A 12030-nucleotide genomic window follows, 5' to 3' on the forward strand; every position below is an offset into this window, starting at 1 on the left:
TTCTTGCACCCTTTCTATTTAAGTGTATCCCATCCCTGTAGAAGCAGTCTCTCCTGGTAACTAGCACAGAATATCTGGAGAATTTGAAGGGCAGCAGAATACCTGGAAGTCTTCATGTTTCGAGAACCAGTCCAAACAATCTGGGCGGTGTGGTATGGTGCATTAGCCTGCTGAAAGATGGTACTGTCATTGGGGAAGACCGTTGCCACAAAAGGGTGTACCTGGTCAGCAATGATGTTTAAATAGGTGGTAAACTTCAGAGTGCCCGGCACATGGATGACTGTATCCAAGGTATCCTAGCAGAACATCGCCCAAACCATGACACCACGGCCACCGGCTTGCTTTCATCCTCTGGTGCATCCAGGTGCCATCACTTCCCCGGGTAAACCACACACACGTACCTGGCCATCCCCATGGGGCAACAGGAAATGTGATTCATCAGACCAGACATCCTTCTTCCAATCACTCAAGGTCCAGTTTCAATGCTTGCATGCCCATTGTAGGTGCTGTTGCTGGTAAATCGTGGTTAGCATGGACACTGAGTGGCCTGCAGCTACACAGCCCCACTTTCAGCAGGGTTCGATGTATTGTGACACCTTACTCCTATCACTAGCATTCCAATTACCGGCGAGTTGCACCACAGGTGCCACATACCATCCTGGAGAGCCTTTGCACACATCAAGTATCGATGAGCCATGGTTGTCCAACACCTCGCTGGCAGTTCGTGGCTTTTCCCTCCTCTGACCACTTTTGGTAGGTACTAACCACGGCTGACCATGAGCACCCCGCCAGCCATGCCATTTTGGATATGGTCCGCCCCTTAAAATTTTGTAGTTGTCAAACTTGTTTGTCCACTGCCTTTCCCATCTGAACAAGAGTAACACCGATTAATGGAGCTCAGCATCAGAGGTTTTTAATACTGTGTCCCAACCCATGCACATGCTGTAGTTCACCACCAGTTGCTTCAATTTCCATAACTCGCTGGTCACAATGTTTTGGCCCATCGGTGTACGTTTCACTGCAAATGTTACTTTTTTTTAAGGTGATGCATTTTGTCCGCCATTTGAAGCTACAAGATTCCACTGTTGTAGCTTCAAAGCCAAAAGCTCAGCCTTATTCTTCAGCAGTTTGAGATCTCTGATGAGGCCATTAAGCTCACTTTCTGCCATCTTTTGTGGTTCAGAAGGATAAATCCCTTGACATAGTCAGCTTCTGTAGTCTTCGTGAATATCAAATGGATGTTCATAAGTGTACGGGAAAACGGTTGGATGGTTCAGGAATAGGTCACTGAGGTACAGGATAAATTGAAGATGGTATATATGGCTACGTAACTGTCCAATTTTTCATTGTCATCCCTTTTGTAATACAAGGCACCATATAGAAGTATGGTGCCTCCTATTAGAAAAGTTTTGGGCACCCTCCATATGGAGGGTGCCCAAAAATGACATCACAAGAAATGCATAAAACAACCCTTTCGATTCACCGAGTTGTTTTGATGAACAGGTGGTGCAGCATGTGTGGAGCACAGTTCTTGTCCTGGTCACCTACTTTACATCCAAAGTATAACAAGTAGGCTTTTTTATGGCTTGAGTTAAGGGACACTTTCTTGAAGCTATGAAGATTTCTGACAGTGCAGACAGGCTGTAAGAGTAGCTCATGTCAGTGATATGAGAAAGGCTTAAATTTTGCAAATTACAGTGTCTGGAAACAAGGCACCGGCGAGGTGATCTGATAGAGGTGTATAAAGCCTTGAATGATTTGAGCATGCTCAATGCTGATGGGATTCTGCCTCTTGCTCAGAATAATCACTTGAGAGGGCATAAATTCAAATTGAGGAAAGACAGATGTAGGATAGATGTGCGGAAATTTGCCTTTAGCCAGCGGGTAGTTGGTTGGTGGAACAGACTTCCATCCTTTGTTGTGGAAGTTGTTAGCCTAAATAAATTTAAGGCTCAGCTGGACAGGCATTTCGAACGGAAGGGTGAAGTGGAAGTTTTTTTTTTTTTTTTTTTTTGGCTGATGCTGCATAATCTTGCTTTCTTGCATCATGTGCCTCTGCTAGCTAATATATAGAAATTTGGCTAGCAGGGATAAGGTGGTGGCCAGGCCACACCTTGAGTACCGCACACAGATCTGGAGGCCTCATTTCAGGAAAGATGTTGAGCTACTAGAACGAGTACAAAGGGCAACGAGATTAGCAAGTGGAACAAAGGGTTGCTGTTATGAAGATAGTCAACTTCTGCAAATTGCAGCATCTGGAGACTAGGCACCTGCAAGGTGATCTGATTGAGGTGTATAAGGCCTTGAAAGGTTTGAGCAAGCTCAATGCTGATGGGATTCTTCCTCTTGATCAGATTCCACACCTTGGGGGGGAGCCATAAGTTCAAATTGAGAAGACTTGTAGAACAGATGTGCAGAAATTTGCTTTTAGCCAGTGGGTGGCTGAGTGCTGGGACAAACTAGCTAGCAGTCGTGGAAGTTGATAGCTTAAATAAATTCAAGGCTGAACCAGACAAACCTTTGGAGTGAATGGATGGTTTTTTTTTTTTTTTTAGCTGATGCTAAAAAAGCTTGCTTTCTTGCATCATATGCCTCTACTAACGCTTGTTATCTGTTATCTGGTTTTTAGGAGCATTAGCCTCTACTAACGCAATGCTAACATGACTTCTCCACATACACAACAGAAGTCATCCGGACTATTCACACAATTACGGGGCATATTAATCTTAAACAACACAAATACTGTGCAAAAAGTCGGAATCTTACAGAAAACTGTTAATTGAGAAGAAATCACCTAGTTCACATATTCAAGGATTACTGCAATAGAGTTGAAGATGCATTTGAGGGAATAACAACGTATCACGTGATGTAGAGCAAGGTGACAGTTGCCTATCACATAAGAGCATCGTGACACTACGGTGTTGCCATGCATTTTGCTGAGAGCCATAGTTGATAATGTAGAGTAATTTGCTAATATGAGACCTCAATGTAGTTTGAAAAAAGAGCCAATCAACAAATTGTAATGTGATTTTCATGTTCAGTAGCATGAAATAAGTCAAATTTGGGTATTTTCATTTTCATAACATATTACACGTTTATTTTATTGATATACATTCTGTAGATCTAGTGGGCTGAAATGCTTGTATATTACAAGTGAATATATTCATAGGCTTCTTGTTAAGGTATACATTTGAGCCGTGCAAGCTTTTGGCTCAACATTTTGTCAATAGATGCCATGACTGTAATCTTTTAAAATCGAGATCACGTTAATTTGTTGCATGCCAGATGATTGTATGACAGTTTGGTACACGACATTTCACTGTTTGTGACAATTTGGTGCTATAAATGTAAATATGTAAACTCTTAAAAATTCTCTTAAAACCTTAAAACTTTCCATTTGATCAATGATTCTGCCAGAGTTGATTCCACTGGTGATGTGGCTTGTGCTCATCATTGATATATTGGCTTATGACTCATTTTGTCAATAGATACCATCACTGTAATAATTTAAAATCTAGATCATGTTAGTTTGTTGCAAGGCAGTTTGCAGTTTGGTACATAACATTTCACTGCACAATTCAGTGCTGTAAATGGTGAATTTAGTGATTACAATACCATTTTTGATATTTCATATTTTTGATGAAGCATACTATCCACTTTTTTTTTTCTGCACATGCTACGATTTTAGGAGATTCTATTAAAAAAAAAAAGTGTCATGGACAGGTTAAAGATTGAGTTATAAGAGAACATTGTTGATACTTTATTTTCACTTCTGTAAGTTGCATTTTTTTTTAGGAAATGCATGTGGAGGAGGGGATATTGTTCTAGAGTCCAACAGTAGAGATCATTAATAGATACCGGCTGGGTAATGCACATCCTCTGATGTTTGGTTTGCAACCTCCACTACAGTTTTTATAGAAAGGAAGTTACTAGTAGGCGAGTTCTGTTGGATGGGTTAAGGGTAGGTGGGTAGGCTTCCATAGAGATTGTGTATGGGTCGGAATGGGAGTCAGAGATCCTTGCATGGAAAAGCATTCTGGCCCAGTGAGGCATTTTCACCAGGGGCTGTGGCAGTTCTTGATGCTTCACTTCATTTATTTTCTTTCTTCTGGTTTCTATATCAAAGTTCCTTCTGGCTTCCCAACCCTCTATCAATCCACGTTACTAAACTAGCATATGACTATGCTAGTTTAGTAACGTGGTCATAAACTACGTTACTAAACTATGCTAGTTTAGTAACGTAGTCATAAACTAGCATATGACTTGAGCAACTTTCACAATGGTCACCATTTCTTTTCTTAACTTTCCTTGTAATATTTTTCTGGCTTCTAAACCCTCAATAGTCCATGCTACTGAAAGGACATTGGCTTCCACAGCCTTATAAAAAAAAAAAAAAAAAAAAACTGGTCGTTTCATTTAATCCTCTCTTCTATTTTGTGCCAAGTCACAATAAATATCTTCTGCCTTCCGAACTCTGTCAACCAAATCATGCTGCTGCTTGAATAGTGTAGGCTGTAACAACCCAAAAAAAAAAAAAAAAACCCAAAGTAAAATTCCAATCCTGCTAGAACAGAACAGGCTCTCCCAGCTTAAAAAAAATAAAAATAAATAAATAAAAAATTGCAGACTGACGAAACTTTTTTACCCCAGTGTCAGTCAATAAATTTCTCACAACTTCCCAACGCTCACAAATCCATGTTGCTAGAATGGAGCAGGCTTTGGAGTTCGCTGTAAAAGAAAAAGGAACCTGACTCCATTAACTTTCCTTTCCAGTGGTTTCTATGTAAATGAGTTTCTTCTGGCTCTGCAACCCTAAACTAATCCATGTTACTTAAAGGATATTGTTTTATCAATTTTCACAGTGATTAATCTTCATTTCTGTTCCTTTCACCTGGTTTCTGTAGCTCCCCAACCCTCAATCAATTCATGCTCCTATTCATACTCTTGGAAAAACACTGGATTCAACCAGTAGGAATGTTAAAAAAATTAATAACTAATCATATCTATGTTAAAGGTGTTACAATATGAGCGTCATACTGAAATAGGCATGTAGTTACTTTCCAACCTGCCTCATTTGTATGAATCCTTTCATACAAATAAATGGATAAAAAACATTTTATTTTTTCTAAATTTCTGTATTCTAAGTTGGGAAAATTTTTAATTTCCTAAACCTTTTACTTTATTGATTTTGATCTCTGTGTGATACACATAATTGCCATAGCTACCGATTATCTTTCACCAAATTGTCAAATACAGCAGAATTTGCTGTGTGAGACAATTATCACGCAACAAACTGTTTTACAACAAATTGTTGTATACCCTTTAATATCATAGAGTATTTTATGCTACTGCATATTGTGATTTTCATTACATAGATTTAACTATATAATAAAACTTTTTTTTTTATGAAGAAAAGGGCAAAAATAAATATAAAATAAAATCTGTACATATGATTATGCTAAAAAAATGCATTGTAATATGTACATGAAACAAATCATTCATACATTTTTATATTCTGAGTGTGGATATCAGAATTCTGTGGAATGACAAAGCTTTGTTTGGCAAACTACAATGGAATTATGGTATACATTGTTTGCTATATGATTGATATTTTCATATTTTCATTCATCAGAGATAATGTGGCTTTCTGGTAGTCCATATATAGGAGTAGTGCCACCAGCTTGTCTGATCTGGAACCACTATCAGAAAACACTTGACGAACCATGTTCAACGTTACAGACAACTCCATGACCTTCTCACGTTCCATACTTTCTATAAAAACAGCTCCATCAATTTCAATAAAAATAGACCCTCCATTTTCATCCATGCCACTGTGGAAATGTACTTTAGATACTGTTCATATTCCGTATGACAAAAAATGTGGTGCTGGATTAGTGCTTCCACTGATCTCGAACCTCTGTCAGAAAATACTTAATAAACTGCATTCAATGCTCCAGAAGACTTTTAATGACAATGGACTTGCCAGTCTCCTCCTCCTGGAATTGCACTCTAAATACTGATCACATTCTTCCTGACAAAACTTTGACTGTCAATAACAGTTATTACTTGTGGAACAACAGCCTTTGGAGATACATCCTGAAACACGTCGAGAACCAAGAGTAACTTACAAGAAATCCACTACAAGGTTACTGGCTTACTGAAAAGGAGGAATTATAGGGATAGAAAATACTTCTCCTTACATTACATTTTCTGCAGTTGCATCTCTTATCATCTGCACCATTCACATACCTACAGGGTAGTTATAATTAAAAGCAATAACTTGAGCTGACTGCAGATGGAATACTGTTAATGGCAGAAAGATGATATTTGGAATGGACGTTACTCAATGCAGCATTTATAAATTTTTTATTTTTCCACTGTCCATTTTCATTGTCTTTGGAAATGGATAGTGAAAAAAAAAATAAAAAAAATAATGTCAAAAACTGCCACCCAGGGGAAATCAGAACTGTGCATGACAGAACACAAATCTAACATCACATGGCTCTTACTGATGCTTCTGAGAGGATTTAAAAATGGGGATGGTGAACACACAGTCAATAGATTTCAAAATGGTAAAACAACACACTTTGCTAGTAAAATTTTTTTTATCAGAACAGCAGCAATTCCATTAATATGCTTAGAAAACATCAGTGTTAAAGTGATTAAAAAGAGGACTGCATTCTCAAAACAAGCTTTGCAAAATGATGGGAAAATTCAGTGAGATAAGCAACCTACCTGTAGTTATATTCATTGCAAAGGACATCTCTCAATCACAGCATTGTGATTGAGAGATATTTGCCAAATGGTATCACACAACAGCTTAATAGTCCCTGGTTGATCATCCATAAAATTTTTCAATCCATCATTCATTATTCATTAGTATGGGTACAAGATCTATGTGGTGCCACACACACACACACACACACACACACACACACACACACACACACACACACACACACACACACACACACACACACACACACACACAGCTTATAGTTTCTGGCAAAGATTGATGTTGATGACATGTAGCCAGAGAAGATCTTGTGGACTGATGAAGATCATTTCTGGTTTGGTTTCTGGCAAATGATAACCCATAATTGTATGTGTGAGGATTCCACTTTCAGCTGTTGTAAATGAAGTGCCTCTCCATTCACTACATGTTACTGTTTTGTGTGAGTTTACGGCAAACTTTGTAGCAGGACCTATTTTCTTCAAGGTTTGAGTTCATTGTCTAGAAATAGGTAGTGTGATGAACAATTTGTTATTACTGTCATCAAATCTTCACCATCCTCATATGTTCCTGCTCTTCAGGGGAGAGAGAGAGAGAGAGAGAGAGAGAGAGAGAGAGAGAGAGAGAGAGAGAGAGAGGATGTTTGGAAACAACTGTTTTTATTAAGGATGGGGCTCTTTGACACAACTGTCGACAAGTATATCACTTGCTTCATAACATTCAATAACAATCATATCATTTCCTGTCTTTGGGAATAGTTGGCCATCTCATTTAGAAACTCAATCCCTGTAAAGTTTGTTTATGAGAATATTAAGTGGAATAGAAATTATTGAAGTTAAACATAAGGAAGGAACCCAGGGTGGATGGGATCTATCCAATTATATTAAGGGAGGCAGCAAAGGAAGTAAGCAAACCCTCAGCCATAATTATGAGAGCATCCTTAGATTCAGGAAAGGTCCCTGCACTCTAGAGATGTGCAAATATATCCCCAGTTCAAAGGTGGATCAAAAGGTGACACGAGTAATGTTACAGACCTGTTAGTTTAACTTCTGTTCCATGGAAAATAATGGTGTCACAGGTAAAAGAAATAATGCAGAATCATATAGACAAAGCCGGAATTATACTTCAGACACAGCATGGGTTTGTTAAGGGAAATCTTGTTTGATCAACTTGACTGGATACTACAATGTGCTCACGAAGAAACTGGATTCAAAAAGTAATTTTGATATCATATATACTTGGGTTTCAGGAAAGCTTTTGCACATAAAAGACTACTGTACAAACTGGAGCACTGTGACATTAAGGGGAAGTTGCTGCTATGGATAAAGGGATGGCTGAGTGGGAGAAGACAGAGTGGTAATCAATGGACATTGCTCTTCATGGACTAATGTTAGTGGAGTCCCCTAGGGTTTGGTGCTGGGCCCATTGCTGTTTTCAGTATTATTCAGTATTCAGTATACAGCCCATTGCTGTATCTATATTTATCAGTACAGTTTTCAGTATACAGCCCATTGCTGTATCTATATTTATCAGATACAAAGGTCGGCAGGGTTGTTAATGACAGTATGCTGCAGAAACTGGATCTAGAAAAGTTAGGCAGATGGGCTAAGAAATGGCAACTGAAGTTTACATTGATAAATGCAAAGTACTGCATATAGGTAGCACTAACCCTAGAGTAATGTACCAACTGTGTAGTACTACACTCAGAGTAGTGAAAAATGAAAAGTACCCTGGGAGTAATTGTGCAGTCAGATATGAAGTTCTCTGAGCAATGCAGACAGGCTGCCAGAACAGTTCATGGGGTTTTGTCAAAGATATATAGAGGAACTTCACTAGCAGAGATAAGGAGGTGATTATCCCATTGTATAAAACAATGGTTGGGCTACATCTTGAGTACTGCATACAGGTCTGGAAGTCTCACTTTAGGAAGGATGTGGAGCTGTCAGAATGGGTACAGAGTACAGCAACGAGATTGGTGAATGGAACAAAGAGTGAATTACCAACAAAGGGTGACTTAGCAAGAAAGGCTTCAGTTCTGCAAATTGTAGCATCTGGAGACTAGGCACCTGCGAAGTGATCTGATTGAGGTGTTTAATGCGTTGAATGGATTGAGCAAGCTCAATGCTGATGGGATTCTTCTTTTGCTCAGACCATACACATAAGGGGTCATAAATTGAAATTGAGGAAGGACGGTTGTAGAATAAATGTGCGAAAGTTTGCGTTTAGCCAGCGGATTGTATAAATTTGCTTTCTTGCATCATTTGCCACCGCTAATGCTATCTCAAGAATAGGGTGTACCTAGGACATGTCTAGTATCTGGCCTATTTGATGGAGCCATCATAAGACACATCATTTAAAATTTCCCCAACTTTCAGGTAACAGATGACTTACGCCATAATGCATTTACAACCTATAATGGACACAAATGGCTACTATACTGAACATCTCAACCTTTCTATTTAGCACTTCATCCAAACAGTACACCAGCAGTTTCAACTGTTAGAGCAGTGGTTTTCAACTGGAGTGACGCAACAACATTCCAGGGGTGCCATGTAATTTTGGATCAAATTACTTAAACTTATTATTTTTTTTTAAAATTTATATACAGGCATACCTCGCTTAACGTAACCTCTGATAACGAAGCTTCGATATAACGAAGTCGGCAATTTCAAGCCCCATTTAACATAAAAAAAAATATTACAGTTTAATCACCTGAAATCTAAACAAACTGAAGAAATTACGGAAACCTTTGGGGCTTCTCGTGGTTGGTTCGAGAAATTTAAAAAACGGGCCAGGATTCATAGTGTAAAATTAACAGAAGCTGCAAATAAGTTTCCAAAAAAACTAAAGGAAACAATTGAACGTGAAAATTTTCCAAATTTGGTGTTCAGTGTTGATGAAAGCGGTTTGTTCTGGAAACGGCTACCAACAAAAAGCTTCATTTCTATTGAAGAAAAATCAGCTGCTGGGTTCAAAGCAGCCAGAGACCGTTTAACGTTACTCTTTGGATCAAATTGCCTCTGGCGATTATAAATTAAAATTGTTATTAGTTTACCATTCAGAAAATCCAAGGGCATTAAAAGGTAACATAAAAATGAATTTACCTGTAATATGGAAAGCAAATAGAAAAGCGTGGGTTACCAAGGAGTTATTTACTGATTGGTTTGTTAACCACTTTTGTCCTGAAGTAAAACGGTATTGTCAAAAAAACAACTTTGAAGAAAAAGCTCTTTTGTTGTTGCTCCGGGACATCCTACTGATCTTAACACGTTGGACACATGCATTCCTGTCAAAGTTGTGTTTCTTCCAGCAAACACAACTTCCCTGATTCAACCATTGGATCAGGGAGTAATAGCATCATTTAAAGCTTATTATCTGCGTCGAACATTAAGCAATTTAACTGAACTAGAGGATACAGAGGAAATGACAGTTAAAACTTTTTGGAAAAACTACACCATTAAAAACGCAATTGAAAACATTGATAGTTCTTGGAAGAAGTCACTAAGAAATGCTTAAATCGAGTTTGGCGCAAAATATGGCCAGAAGTTGTACTAGAAGAAGAAAATAACATCATCCAAGAAATTAGAAATGAAGTTATCCAGATGGCTCAATCAATAGGTTTCAAAAATGTCGATGAAGAGGATGTTAGAAATTTATTGAATGCAGAAGATGATGGTTTTTCAGTGGAAGATTTAGAAAACCTTGTTAGCAACGAAGACAAAGATAATAATGACGAAGTTAAAGAAGTTCCTGCCGAAAAAGTGTTAACAACTAAAGATTTAAAAAGGTGCTTAAATGACATGCTTAAATGAAAACGTTTTAAATTTTTTTTAGTGAAAATGATCCTGATTTAGGAAGAAGTTTTATTGTTAAGCGATCAGTGTTAAATGTAATAACTCCGTATAGGCAATTGTTAAATGAAAGAGAAAAAGAGCATAAACAATCAACTTTAGACTCGTATTTTAAAATGTGGTTTCACTTTGTATGTAAGTTGACTGTTTATTTAATAAAACTTTTCTTTGTTCGAAAAAAAAGCTTTTCATTTTCTTTACGTAGGAACGTATCCCTATTCTGGCCATAGTATTTTTACCTCTGAAAACGAAGTTTCGCTTAACGAAGTAATTTCGTGGAACGCATCCTATTCGTTATTCGAGGTATGCCTGTATTTATTTCATTATAAAAAGGTGTACGGTATCCATTGTACCGAATATTTTTAATTTTGTAGTGATCTATAATTGATGTTTACTTATGTTTATAATTATATTATTATAATAACTATCATATAATATATATTTTTTTAATATTATATATAAATTTTTAAAATTAAAATCAAAATATATGCCAGTAGTATGGCAAAACAGTTGAGTGAAAATTTAAACATAATAGTTAAATTAACATAAAGGTTAAATCAATGGGAGGGGAAAGTAAAGGTAACAAGACAAATTGTAGCCGAGAGTCTCCGAATGATTTAGAAATTCAATTAAAAATCCAATTAAAATATTTATAAATTATTCGGAGACTTTCGGCTACAATTTTAGTCTTTTAGTCCATTCGTTTAACCTTTATGTTAATTTAACTATTATGTTTAAATTTTTGCTCAACAGTTTTGCCACACTACTGGCATATGTTTTGATTTTAATTTTAAAACTTAATATTGGTTATGCATTGGGCATCATGTGGAGGATTCTGCATTTTTCTGCCTCTAATGGTAGCTTTACATTTATTTTCTTATTTATTTATTTTTCTAACTATGTCATTATTTTCTCTCTCTCTCTCTCTCTCTCTCTCTCTCTCTCTCACACACACACACACACACACACACACACACACACACACACACACACACACACACACACACACACACACACAATCAGATTATTAAATGGTCGAAAACCACTTTGTTAAGTATTTCTTTTGGCCTGGGGTGCCGTGAAAAAATTACTGGGACACTAAGGGTGCTGTGAACCGAGAAACTTTGGGAACCTCTGTGTTAGAGCAATACAATCAGACCTCTCTTTAACGAACTTCCATATAGTGAATTTTTCTATGTAGCAAACTTTTCTGATTTCCCCCTGGTCATTACATTGAAAATAGTTCCATATAACAAAGAAAATTTCCATATGATAAACTGATTTTGAGAGACCTGGGTATGCATTGTTTGCACCTCTGACCTTTAGATAATAAAGCTTTTTTTTTTTTTTTTTTATGTGAACCCCAAACACGAGAGGTATTAGAACCTATAGTACTTAGTACTGTGCTTGGGTTGGAGGTTGAGAAGACGAAAGAAGATATTTGTT

Source organism: Mastigoproctus giganteus, chromosome 4, assembly GCF_048544385.1.
Source record: "Mastigoproctus giganteus isolate SK-2022 chromosome 4, ASM4854438v1, whole genome shotgun sequence".
NCBI classification, from domain to species: Eukaryota; Metazoa; Arthropoda; class Arachnida; order Uropygi; family Thelyphonidae; genus Mastigoproctus; species Mastigoproctus giganteus.